This window comes from Myotis daubentonii, chromosome 1 (assembly GCF_963259705.1).
Source record: "Myotis daubentonii chromosome 1, mMyoDau2.1, whole genome shotgun sequence".
NCBI classification, from domain to species: Eukaryota; Metazoa; Chordata; class Mammalia; order Chiroptera; family Vespertilionidae; genus Myotis; species Myotis daubentonii.
Genome location: NC_081840.1, coordinates 163378558 through 163391701, shown reverse-complemented (window position 1 = coordinate 163391701; position 13144 = coordinate 163378558). Strand labels below are relative to the sequence as shown.

At 42.9% G+C, this 13144-nt stretch overlaps 1 pseudogene; it reads left to right on the top strand.

The window, feature by feature from the left end:
- The first annotated feature begins 10912 nt into the window (after window positions 1–10912).
- On the top strand, window positions 10913–11918 carry LOC132237687 (S-methyl-5'-thioadenosine phosphorylase-like; annotated as a pseudogene).
- Window positions 11919–13144: the final 1226 nt, after the last annotated feature.

Sequence of the window (13144 nt, the reverse complement as noted above, 5' to 3'; positions counted from 1 at the left end):
CACCATTCAGGGCAAACCAGCCAGCCCCCACCCGTGCACCAGGCCTCTATCCTATGTAATAAAAGGGTAATATGCAAATTGACCCTAACAACACAACGACTGGGAATGGCTGGTCACTATGACACACACTGACCACCAGGGGGCAGACACTCAATGCAGGAGCTTCCCCCTGGTGGTCAGTGTGCTCCCACAGGGGGAGCTCTGCTCAGCCACAAGACAGGCTGCCAGCTGCCAGCACAGCAGTGATGGCAGGAGCCTCTCCCACCTCCTCAGCAGCGCTTAGGATGTCCGACTGCAGCTTAGGCCTGGTCTCCGCTGGCAAGTGGACATCCCCCAAGGGCTCTTGGGCTGCCAGAGGGATGTCTGACTGCCAGCTTAGGCCCGATCCCCCAGAGAGCGGGCCTAAGCCAGCAGGTGGACATCCCCTGAGGGGTCCCAGACTGCAAGAGGACACAGACTGGGCTGAGGGACTCCCCCGAGTGCACAAATTTTTGTGCACTGGGCCTCTAGTATAAAAATATATTTTGAAAAAAGGCAATAAAAAAAGCTAAAGTTTCTAACTTATTTTTCTAGGATAAAAATATACTTTGCTTTTCTTACTCATGGTCTGGACAAAGAATTTTTATTTGCTCAGATAAACCAACTTTTCAGATAATTCTAATGGGCAGGAGTCTAAAGTTGGAATCCCCAAATGTATACCCTGAAATAAAAATTCATATAAAAATGACTTATTGCCAAAACCGGTTTGGCTCAGTGGATAGAGCGTCGGCCTGCGGACTGAAGGGTCCCAGGTTCGATTCCGGTCAAGGGCATGTGCCTGGGTTGTGGGCACATCTCCAGTAGGAGATGTGCAGGAGGCGGCTGATCGATGTTTCTCTCTCATTGATGTTTCTAACTCTCTATCTCTCTCCCTTCCTCTCTGTAAAAAATCAATAAAATATATATATATATAAAAAAGTGACTTATTGAAGATTGTTCCCAGGAAAAAACAAAGGAAAGTAGGGCAAGTGACAGGTAAGGAAAGGAAGCAGGCATGGGTGAGGGATAGAGGGGTGGTGGACAGAGAATGACTTGATCACCTCATTGAAGGTATGCAGTTTTTTTAAAAATCACCTGTCTTCCCATAGCACTTCAAATTAGTCTCCTTCTCCCACCTTCACTATCATCCTCAGAATAAGTATGATGGTGTTACATGGCCAGATGGCTCACTCCTGCTCCATTTCTAATCCTCCAATTATGTCCCATCTATTGTATGAAATTCTTAAGTCTGAGAATATAGCACTTAATCCCTTTGTGGATAGACTAATGTGAAGATATTCCTAAGAGAGGAAATCCATTGATTCAGCTTTCAATGGAGTGAGTTCTGTCCCAGGTATTGGTGGCCTTGGAAGGCATCGTGTGCATGCTGGATGTTTTTTCTTTCCTTACTTTAATTTTTTTTTTGGTGTTTTTTTTTTTCTTTTCTCTTTTTATCTATGCTGGAAGTTTTATTTGTTCAGAGGCCTCATTTAAAATCTGATTCATGCCCATGATTCTCCATGAATCAGAACTGGGCACATGATCCTATCATCCCCTATAAGATTCCTTTCTCTGGTGAGTTGGGTTCAGTCTTTTTCTGGAAAACAGGTCATATTTATACTAAGGCATTTTCAGCAACCATGATATTCTGCCCTATCAGAAAAGCAAATAAAGGGTTTCTACAGAGAGAGAGAGAAAGAGCATGAATCAGACATGCTGAGAAGAGCAGGAGTAAAAGGAAAAAGATTGCTGAAATTCCATTTCCTGATTCCACTATGTTCCTGAGGCCCAATTACATTCTGCTCTTAGGGTCTGTGAGACCCCACTATTCTTACCATTTATTCCTGTCTTGTGCTGAAGTAGGTTGAAGTTCAGGCACCTGCCACCAAAGAGTAATAATCCTACATAATAAAGAAGTAATATACAAATTGACCATCATGTCCTCACACAAGATGGCCACCCCCATGCGGTCACAAGATGGTCACACCCATGTTGTCACAAGATGGCCACCACAAGATGGCCAGCAGGGGAGGGCAGTTGGGGGCGATTGGGCTGGCAGGGGAGGGCAGTTGGGAGCGACCAGGCTTGCAGGGGAGGGTAGTTAGGGGCGATCAGGCTGGCAGGAGAGTGGTTAGGGGGTGATCAGGCTGGCAGGCAGAAGCAGTTAGGGGCAGTCAGGCAAGCAGGCAGGCAGGCGAGCAGTTGGGAGCCAGCAGTCACAGATTGTGAGAGGGATGTCCAACTGCTGTTTTAGGCCTGATCCCATAGGGACATCCCCCGAGGGGTCCTAGATTGGAGAGGGTACAGGCTGGGCTGAGGGACATTCCCCCCCACCCCCCACCCCCAGTGCATGAATTTTGTTCACTGGGCCTCTAGTAATAATAATAAAAATCACCCAATAAGAAACCAAGAGGAACAAATGTTCTCAGCTGTGGACTCTTCCTGGGAGAAATCTTGGTTAGAGACCAGTGGAGGTCCCTTATCTACAGGTGTCTGGCTGAACAAGGGGTGCCCCAGAGGCTAAGGGGGTGACACGCATAGCCCCAAATATCTAAGAAGGCTTTCCAGAGGTTACCTAGGTCAGAGCACTTTACAGAGGACAATTTTCCAGATCCTCAAAGCTCATACTTACTCTTTCTCAAAACCGATGGTCAGAGAATGTCCTGTGAGCGGCCACTCCTCCTTTCCTGTTTCTCACTTCACAGACCCTTTTGCCAGGCCCTTACTTGTCTGAAATCAGTATGGTTCATTATCCCAGGATGTGAAGTCCTCTGGGGTCCCAACAAAAACACAGTTTGAGAAGTGACAGTGCTGGGGCACCCCAAGGTGGCACCCCGAAGTGGCAAATCAGGGAAAACATTGGAGAAGACAGTTTCCTTTCTTACCACTCTGAACTTCCATGACTTTACCTCCTGAAAATGACGCATTATGTATACATCTTAGAATTCAGAGGAGAGAAGCTGGTGGGAACATATATTTGCATGTTTGTTTTGATTGAAAAACAAAATCGGGATTTGTTTCTCCTTCTCGCAGAAAAGCCTAATTTAGATCATTGGTTTCACAGTTAAGAACTGGCTTTAGCAATAAGTTCTTTGGCAGACATTAACTAAATTAAATAAGTTAAATTAGATGTGCTAATGTTTTGATGAAAAATGTTTAACACACCAATGCAATATACAACTCGCTGGAAGTTACAATCATGTTTCACTCTTAACACATCAATGTGAAACGTTAGCTAAACACTGGGGAAAAAATATAATTCAAACATTCTTTTAGGAGGTACTTGAGCAAAAACATTGAATACCTCTAGATTAGCAAAATGTATTTACCCAGGTTGAAGTACTTGTGACCAAGGCAAGCTGACCAGACCCATTTTGTTCTCTTCCTTCTCTTGAACGCCTCTCGACCTTCAGGCCACAACACTGACTGATTAGCTGAGGGACACAGGTATCAGAACATTCACTAATTTCTTGACTTGACATGTGAGAGAGAAGAGAGAACACAAGTTCCCTAGGTACCTGAAAGGTGGTAGTTTTGATATTTGAGGGAAAAGGAATAAAAATAATAAATTTTACTTTTTATATAATTCTGCATGTATTAGTATTAGACTTTTATAATATTGTTAATAAAATGTTTCTCATATGCTTATTTCATTTTATTTGTATAACATTTGAGTGAATATATTTTGCTTTTGTTATCTAAGAACAAAGCCCAAGAGGGAGATTCTTTTCAAAGGGTTTACTGAGAAAGTGCCCTTAGAGAAGGGGAGTGTGGGAAGCAGGACAGGGCAGGAAATAAAAGCGAAGCAAGAAAGAGGTCTCTGGAAAGCTCTGAGCACAAACTGCACCACAAAGTTGAACCCCTAGATGCAATGAGCCAGCCTGTGTATCCAACAGGCACTGGTAAAGATCGCTGGGGACAGAGGGAGGTTCCTGTGTGAACAACACTGGGGGGGCAATAGTCTAACCCGAAGGGGGCCTCTGTCAGCCTGTGCTCACTGCGGATGGGAGATGGGTGCTCTGGGTGGTAAAGGGGATGTGGGCGGGGCAGTAGTAACTTCCAGTTTTCTGTTTCAGAAATAAGGAAACCAAGGTTCAGGTGGTTAAGTATCTTGCTCCAGGGTCCTACAAGTATATATGATGAGGTAATAGCATAAGTTCAGGTCTTTGACAGTAAAGTTCAGGTTTTTCTCATGTCAGTTTCATGTGCAAAGTATGTAGTTTATATGAAATCAGACTCTAACCCTTACTAGCTACGTCCTTCGACACATATCCTTCAGATATATGATCTCAGGCACGTTACTTAACATTTATGAGTCTCAATTTCTTAATCTGAACCATGGTATTTTCTGATGATTAAAAAGCAAACATGTAAAGCATCTATCATTTGACTTACACAGTATTTACACTCCAAAATATCCATTTCCTTTCTTATCTCTTTTACCTATGGAAAGAAAACAGATAAAAAGCATGTAGAGAAAATATTGGATAACATGTAAATCCCATGTCACTTAGCGGAAACATTCTCGACCTGATTAGATTTTTTAGGAAGTCCTCGGAGTCCAAGTTGCCATCACAAAAGCCTTAACATTGACTACTTCAGTTTCATGATCACTTCCTCTATTTGAGTCTGTGTACTTAAAAAAAGCTCTCGAAGTATAACATACATACAGAAAAGTGAAAAAGTCCTAAGTGTGTAGTTTAATAACTTATTGCAAGTAAACTTGTGTAAACTCAACAGCCATAAGAAATGGGACATTTACCAGCAGCCTAAATTCACCCGCTCTTCATCTCAGACCCCCTCCCAATTTCAACCCTTTTCTTCTCCCTAAATATATACACTGTCAGGACTTCACCTTGGAAATATTTTTGCCAGTGTGAAGTTTATGCAAATGAAATCGCACCGTATTAACACCATATATCTAACTTCTTTCACTTATCTGTGTGTGTGTTTTTTGTGTGTGTAACTTTTTTTTTCATTTTCATTCCTGAATAATATTAGTATGTGTGTTTGCTTATTTAAATATTTTATTATTGATTAGTATTTTGGTTGTTTCCAGTTTTGGACTGCTACCAATAATATGGTGAATATTACTGAATTTTTCCTTTGATGCACCTGTGTGCATTTTGTTTGAGTTCAATTGTATCCCATTATTCATGGGAGAAACATTACAAGAACTGAAACTATAGATAATACTGAGCCCTATGTATATTATGTTTTTTTCTATCCATATATACCTATGATACATTTTAGTAAAAGGCGAAAGATTTATGCGGTCTGAAGAGAAACCAGAGCATGATACATTTTAATTTGTAAATTAAGCACAGTAGAGGATTAACATCAATAACTACTAATAAAATAGAACCATGATAACAATAGACTGTAAAAGTTACGTGAAGTTGGTCTCTCTTAACATATCTTAATGTACTGTGCTCGCCTTTTCACTTAAAGGACACATTTTCTGGCTCCTCTTTGGCATATCTGAATGGACAGCATCACTACTGTTGCATTTTGGGAACATCACTAAGTAAAACAAGGCTACTTAAACATAGCGTTGTGATACTTCAACAGTCAATCTGAGAACAAAACGACTACTAAGTCCCTAACTGGCGGAGAGCATTAGCGTGTACATACTCTGGACATGAGATTTCATCACCGTACTCAGAATAACACATGGTTGAAAACATGAATTTTTATTGCTCAAATTTTCCATTAATTTTTTTGGACCATGGTTGACTGTGGATAACTTCAAACATGTAAAGTCAAAGTGCAGATAATGGGGAGAAGGGGAGAGCTACTATATAAAGGTAAGAGTTAAATTGAGGGATTATGAAGTACACTTATAATCAACTTGAGTAAATACTGCTAAACAGCTTTCCAAATTTATACTGCACTCCCCGTTGATTTATAGAAGCTCTTATTGGTCCATATTTGCACTAATACTTTGTTTGTTCTGCTTTGTTTCTGTGTTTTTTTAAATTAAATTTAAATTCTTTATTGTTGAAAGTGTTATATATGTCTCCTTTTCCCCCCATTGACCTCTCCCCAGTCGCTCTTCCCCCACCCCAACTCCTGCCTGTTTCTGTTTTTGTCATTCTGGTGGTACACCACAACAAACCTACAAAAATGGTTTTTGTCTTCCATTTCCCTGATGTCTAATAATATTGAGCATGTTCTTAAATGTTTATTGACCATTTTGGTATACTTTTTGCGAGGGACTTTTCAAGTCTGTTGCCATATTGCAATTGGATTGTCTTTTCTCTACTGAATTTTAGGACTTCTATCTATATTTAGGATACCAGCCCTTTGTTGTCTGTATCTTCCCCCCCTCTGTAACTTCATTTTTCCCCCTCTCTCAATGTTACTGAACAAATTTAGTGAATTTGATGCTCATGGCACCTAGAAAAGCCAAAGCCTGAGGCAACAGATTTTCACAAAGATTGATTTGTCAGGCGGCCAGATGGGGAGACAGGAGGCAAGGCTGGTCAGACAGTCTCCTCTCAAAGAAAATTTGAAGGATGGAGTTAGAAAGGACCTATACATATTTGTTAATTCTAATTAAAGGGCTTGAATTGATGGAATATTACTTGGCGGTAAAAAAACAAGAAGGAAATCTTACCCTTTGTGACTGCATGGATGGGCCTGGAGAGTATTATGCTAAGTGAAATAAGTCAGTGTGAGAAAGACAAGTACCATATGATTTCACTTATATATAGAATCTAATGAACAAAATAGAAACAGACTCATAGATACAGAGAACAGACTGAAGGCTGTCAGAAAGGCAGGGGGTTGAGGGGCTGGGTGAAAAGGTGAAGGAATTAAGTAAAAAAAAAAAAAACACACACACACACACAAACAAACAAACACAAAAACCACCTCATAGACACAGAAAACAGTATGGTTATTACCAGAGGGAAAGAGAGGTGGGAGAGGGGGGAGGCAGAAGAGGGTCAAGGGGGGATAAATGGTGATGGAAGGAGACTTGACTTGAGGTGGTGACCAACCAATACAATATATAGATGATGTATTATAGAACTGTACACCTGCAACCTATAATTTTAACTAACCAATTGTACACCTGAAACTTATATAATTTTATTAACCACATTGGATCGGACATTCTTGGAACTAAGTGATCTTAGATAAGGGATGTGGAAGAAGCAAGAAAGAACAAAGACATTCCAGCCGGGCAAAGTTTGATTAGTTAGTCCTATGTGTCCAATTTTGGTCTCTGCATGGGATCTTCTTTTTTTTTTTTTAAAATATATTTTATTGATTTTTTACAGAGAGGAAGGGAGAGAGATAGAGAGTTAGAAACATCGATGAGAGAGAAATATCGATCAGCTGCCTCCTGCACATCTCCTACTGGGGATGTGCCCACAACCCAGGTACATGCCCTTGACCGGAATCATACCTGGGACCTTTCAGTCCGCACGCAGGCCGACGCTCTATCCACTGAGCCAAACCAGTTCCGGCTTTTTTTTTTTTATTGTCTAAGGTTTTACATATGTTTTACTTAGTAATGGTCTCCTTTTTCCCCAATTGACCCTCCCCCCCCCACCCCCCACCATTCCCCCCCCCCCCCAGCGTCTGTGTCCATTGTCTGCATGGGATCTTCTTTATTGACTGACCGCTCACTGCTTAATGGGCTCTGAGTGCTAAATGTAACATATCTGCTACTTGAGTTCCCTGAATCTTGGTTTCACTGTGCTATGAAGGCCATCGTAGGATCATTTAGTTGCTACTAGTAAGTGCTCCTGATCAACCCTCTGGGACTATCTGATCCAGCTTGGTCTGGTGGTCTCCAGAGTGCTGTGAGCAGGCCTATTATTATCTCCTGAAATACACTAAAAATCTGGGGGGCGGGGGGAGACACACAGAACACCTATTAGGGCCTGGTTTCAGTGTTAGGACTGGTTTCCTTAATTGTGACTTTGAAACAGAAATTCTTAACTTTAAGGTAGTCCAATTTGCCAATCTTTTTCCTTACCATCAGCACTTTTTATGTTTTGAGAAATATTTGTTTACCCTACATTTTTAAAGATATTCTCTATGTTATCTTCTAGATCAGGGGTGGGGAGCATCTAGCGCTCAGGCCATAGGCCAGAGAAATTATTTGGTCTTGGCCTGCCAAGGCATTAAGTGTGAGTTAATTAAATGTTTGCACAAATATAGCAGGCTAACTTTTAAGTTGAGAATTTTGTATGGCCCTGGAATGATGTTATAAATATGCAAATGTCCCTTAGCAGGAGAAAGTTTCCCCATCCCTGTTCTAGATACTTTATTATTTTACATTTCACATTCTGCTATACAATCCATCTGGAATTGATTTTTATTCATTGTGTGAAGTAGTGGTTAAGGTTTTTTTTTTCCTATGGCTATCCAGTTAACATAATACTATTGGTTGAAAAGACTGTGCTTTGCCACTGTTCTACAGTGCCACATTAGACATAAATTAAGTATACATTATTTCTGAATGATACTCATGTATACCTGGTCATCTATAATAATAAAAGCATAATATGCTAATTAGACCAGAATTCCTCCTGGACATCCTTCCTTCCAGACAAAGCCACAGTGGGCGGGGGCTGCGGCAGATGCATGAATTTTGTGCATCGGGCCTCTAGTAAGATAATAAGGCTACTGTGAATTTTCTATGTGATAATTTTCTGAAATATATTATTTTAATCTTCTATAGTAATAACTTCAATGAATTACAATTCAATATTAATTCCTCAGATTTTATTACAGGTTTCCATAAGAAATAGCCATATGAAGAATATTTCACATTTGCAGGCTATATATTCATTGCATTTTAAGTGAGAATTTACTGGTGCAATAAATTGTGTCTAGAATTTAGTGTAAGGAAAAGATCCATTTTTATGATGAAACTAGAGGCCTGGTGCACAAAAATTTGTGCACTCGGAGGGGGGGGTGGTCCCTCAGCCTAGCCTGTGCCCTCTCGCAGTCTGGGACCACTCGGGAGATAACGACCTGCTGGCTTAGGCCCGCTCCCGGGTGGCAGAGGGCAGGTCCAATCCCTAGGTGCAGCCCCTGGTCAGGCTCAGAGCAGGGCCGATTGGGGAGTTGGGGCACCGGCCCCTGTCATGCAGAGAGCAGGGCGGATTGGGAGGTTGCGATGCCACCCTCAGTCACGCTCAGGGTAGGGCCGATTGGGGGGTTGGGGCACCGCCCCCTGTCACACTCAAGGCAGGGTCGATGGGGAGGTTGTGGCGCCACCCCCTGTCACCCACAGATCAGGGTCAATCAGGGGGTTGGGGAGCTCCCCCCTGTCACGCACAGAGCAGGGCCCATCAGGGGGTTGGGGAGCTCCCCCCTGTCACTCACAGAGCAGGGCCCATCAGGGGGTTGAGGAGCTCCCCGCTGTCACTCACAGAGTAGGGCCGATAGGGGAGTTGGGGCACCACCCCTTGTCACACACAGAGCAGGGCGGATCAGGGGGTTGGGGCACCGCCCTCTATCACCCACAGAGCAGGGCCAATCAGGGGGTTGGGGCGCCACTACTCTCACACTCAGGGCAGGGCCGATGGGGAGGTTATGGCTCTACCCCGTCACACACAGAGCAGGGCCCGTGGGGTGGGGGGGTTGGGGCGCTGCACCCTGTCATACACAGAGCCACAAGGTGATCAGGGGGTTGGGGCGCCTTCCCCTGTCACAAACAGAGCAGGGCGGATAGGGAGGTTGTGGCCCCGCCCCCTGTCACACACAGAGCTGCAGGGCGATCAGAGGGTTTGGACGCTGCCCCCTGTCACACTGATCCTGGTGCTGGGAGGCATATTACCCTTTTACTATATAGGATAGAGGCCTGGTGCACGGTTTGGGGCCGGCTGGTTGCCCTGAAGGGTGTCCTGGATCAGGGTGGGGATCCCCACTGGGGTGCCTGGCCAGCCTGGATGAGGGGATGATGGCTGTTTGCAGCTGGTCACACACCCTTCAGGGTGGGGGTCCCCACTGGGGTGCCTGGCCAGTTTGGGTGAGGGGCTGAGGGCTGTTTTCAGGCTGGTGGGTGACGGAATCTCCCAACCGCTCCTTTTTTTCTTTTTCTTTTTTTTTTTTTATTCTGGGCCAGCTTTAGCTCTGAGGCTCCAGCTCTTAGGCCTCTGCTGCTAAAAGAAGGTATCTGGTTTGTTTCGGTTCTATAATCGAAACTCTGTATCAACTCCAGCTCTGAGATCCCAACTAGCTGAAAGCAGGTTCCTGGGGTTTTGTTTAGCTTCTATATTTGTAACTATGTTTCAAACTGCAGGCTCAGAGGCTGGCAAGGCAGGCGGGGAACGTTGGAGTCCTCCATCACTGAAGCAAGCAAGCCTCATGTTCAGTTTAAGCTGCCTGGCTGCCGGCCGCTATCTTGGCTGGCAGTTAATTTGCATATAGTCCTGATTAGCCAATGGGAAGGGTAACGGTCGTACGCCAATTACCATGTTTCTCTTTTATTAGATAGGATGATGTACCACCTACATTAGTGAGGTTCACTTCAGGAAACAAATAATAAACTTCTGAGTTATATGAAGAAATCTTAAAAAAATTTTTTTAATTGATTTCAGCGAGGAAGGGAAAGGGAGTGATAGAAATATCAATGATGAAAGAGAATCATTGATTGGCTGCCTCCTGCACACCCCCTACTGAGGACTGAACCCACAATCTGGGCACGTGCCCTTAACCGGAATCAAACTGCAATGCTCTATCCACTGAGCCAAACCAGCTAGGGCTATGAAGAAATCTTAATAAGGAAACTCTTTACAATGGTTTAAGCAGGACGTATGCTCCATGGTGAAGCTAGCAATAGCAAAGCATCATTAACAGTCTTCCATGTGAAATGACAAGAAAGGGAGCCTGCTCTGCTTCTTTGCCCCGCATGCCCACCCCCACAGCCATGAAGATGGGAATCACTGCAGAAATCTTAGAAGGAAGAACCGAGAAATATGTGGAAACTCCATTTGGCAAGCCTTCTGATGCCTTAGTTTCGGGAAAGATAAAGAATGTTGATTGCGTCCTCCTTGCAAGGCATGGGAAGCAGCATACCTTCATGCCTTCAAAAGTCAACTATCAGGCAAACATCTGGGCTTTGAAGGAGGAGGGTTGTACTCCTGTCATAGTGACCACAGCTTGTGGCTCCCCGAGGGAAGAGATTGAGGCCGGCGATGTCGTCATTATTGACCAGTTCATCGACAGAACCACCATGAGGCCTCAGGCCTTCTATGATGGGAGTCACTCCTGTGCCAGAGGAGTGTGTGATATCCCAGTGGCTGAGCCGTTCTGCCCCCAAATCAGAGAGGCCCTCATAGAGACTGCTAAGAAGCTAGTGACAGTGCTCACAATCCAAGGACCTCGTTTTAGTTCCTGGGCAGAAAGTTTCATGATTCCCACATGGGGGACGCATGTTATCAACATGACCACAGTTCCAGAGGTGTTTCTTGCTAAGAAGGCTGGCCTTTGCTATGCGAAGTATGACCATAGCAACAGATTAGGATTGCTGGAAGCAGCATGAGGAAGTGGTTTCGGTGGGCCCGGTTTTAAAGACCCTGGAAGAGACTGACTGGCATGGCTCAGTGTTTGAGAAGCAACCTTTGAACCAGGAAGTTACGGTTGGATTCCAGGTCAAGGCACATGCCCAGGTGGCAGGCTCATCCCAAGTGGGGGTGTGTGCAGGAGGCAGCCAATCAATGATTCCCTCTCATCATGGATGCTTCTATCTTTCTTCCTCTCCCTTTCTCTCTGAAATCAATAAAAGTATATTTAAAAATAAAAAAAGAGCCTGAAAGAAATGCCAAAAGTTTGAACCTTACTGCATACCTCAGATAGGTCCCATGGAATGGTCAGAAATCCTCCATAACCTGAAGAATACAACCTAGTTCTCTATTTTATTACAAAGACATTAAAATATAGCATGAATGCCCAGAAGATAAGCCTTTCTAATTCTAGTAATTTGGGAGAAAGCCTGTATAATTTGAAATGTGGAAAAGCTTCCATGCCCTTGCCCACTAAGGAAGAGCATGTGATAAGACCATGCCAAAGTGAAACATGCCTTCTGAAAGACACGGACTGCTTCAAAAAACAGAGGGCAAGTAAATGGCCAGTAAACATGGAAAATGCCAACCCTTTAGAAAAACGACAAGACACAATTCACTCTTGCCCCATTAAATGCATAACAATAAAGGGTGGGAGGTGAGATTCCTATTTGGCAAGGAATATGAAGATAAAATGGGCCTTGTAGACTATTTATTGGTGTCAGTGTAAATTGATACAATCTGTCTAGAGAGTGGTTTGGTAAATGTATCAAAAGGCTTAAAAAATACTTACACTCTTTGTGCTGGTTACTGTACTCCTTTTATCTTTAAAAATTTATCTCTAAAAAAGTAGAAATGCACACAAAGAAATATGTATAAAGAAAGATGTTTAAATGTAGTATTAGTTTTAATAGCAAATATTCAATACAATCTGAATATCCAAAAATTGGAGATAAATTACGGTTTAGCTTTAATTTGATTGTGAAGCACCCAACTGAAGATTATGTTGTTGCTTTTTTAAAATATATTTTTATTCATTTCAGAGAGGAAGGGAGAGAGAAAGGGAGAGAGAGAGAGAGGGAGAGAGAGAGGGAGAGAGAGAGAGAGGGAGAGAGAAACACCAATGATGAGAGAGAATCATTAATTGGCTGCCTCCTGCACCCCTCCACTCGGGCATGTGCCCTGACCAGGAATTGAAACCATGACCTCCTGTTCACAGATCGAATCTCAACCACTGAGCCAAGCCAACTGGACTGAAGATCATGCTTTTATACAATATTTAATGTCCTAAAGAATTGGTTGCTCTGCAATATAAAATGAAAAAAAAAGGACATGTGAGCATTTTACAGTACTAATTTTGTTTTAAAATCCTACATAAATGTACAAAGAGACTAGGAAGAAATAGAATTTTTGTTATTGTATTTTGGGGGTATACTGGATCATTTTAATTTTCTTTATATATTTTTTCTTTACATTTTTTTCCCTACACAAATATAATCAAAAAGTAAAGTTATTTTAAAAATAAAACTTACTGAAAAAGAAAAAAATAAATAAAATGACAAGAGAGGAAGGATTTACCAAGCCCGACAGAGTGGGCT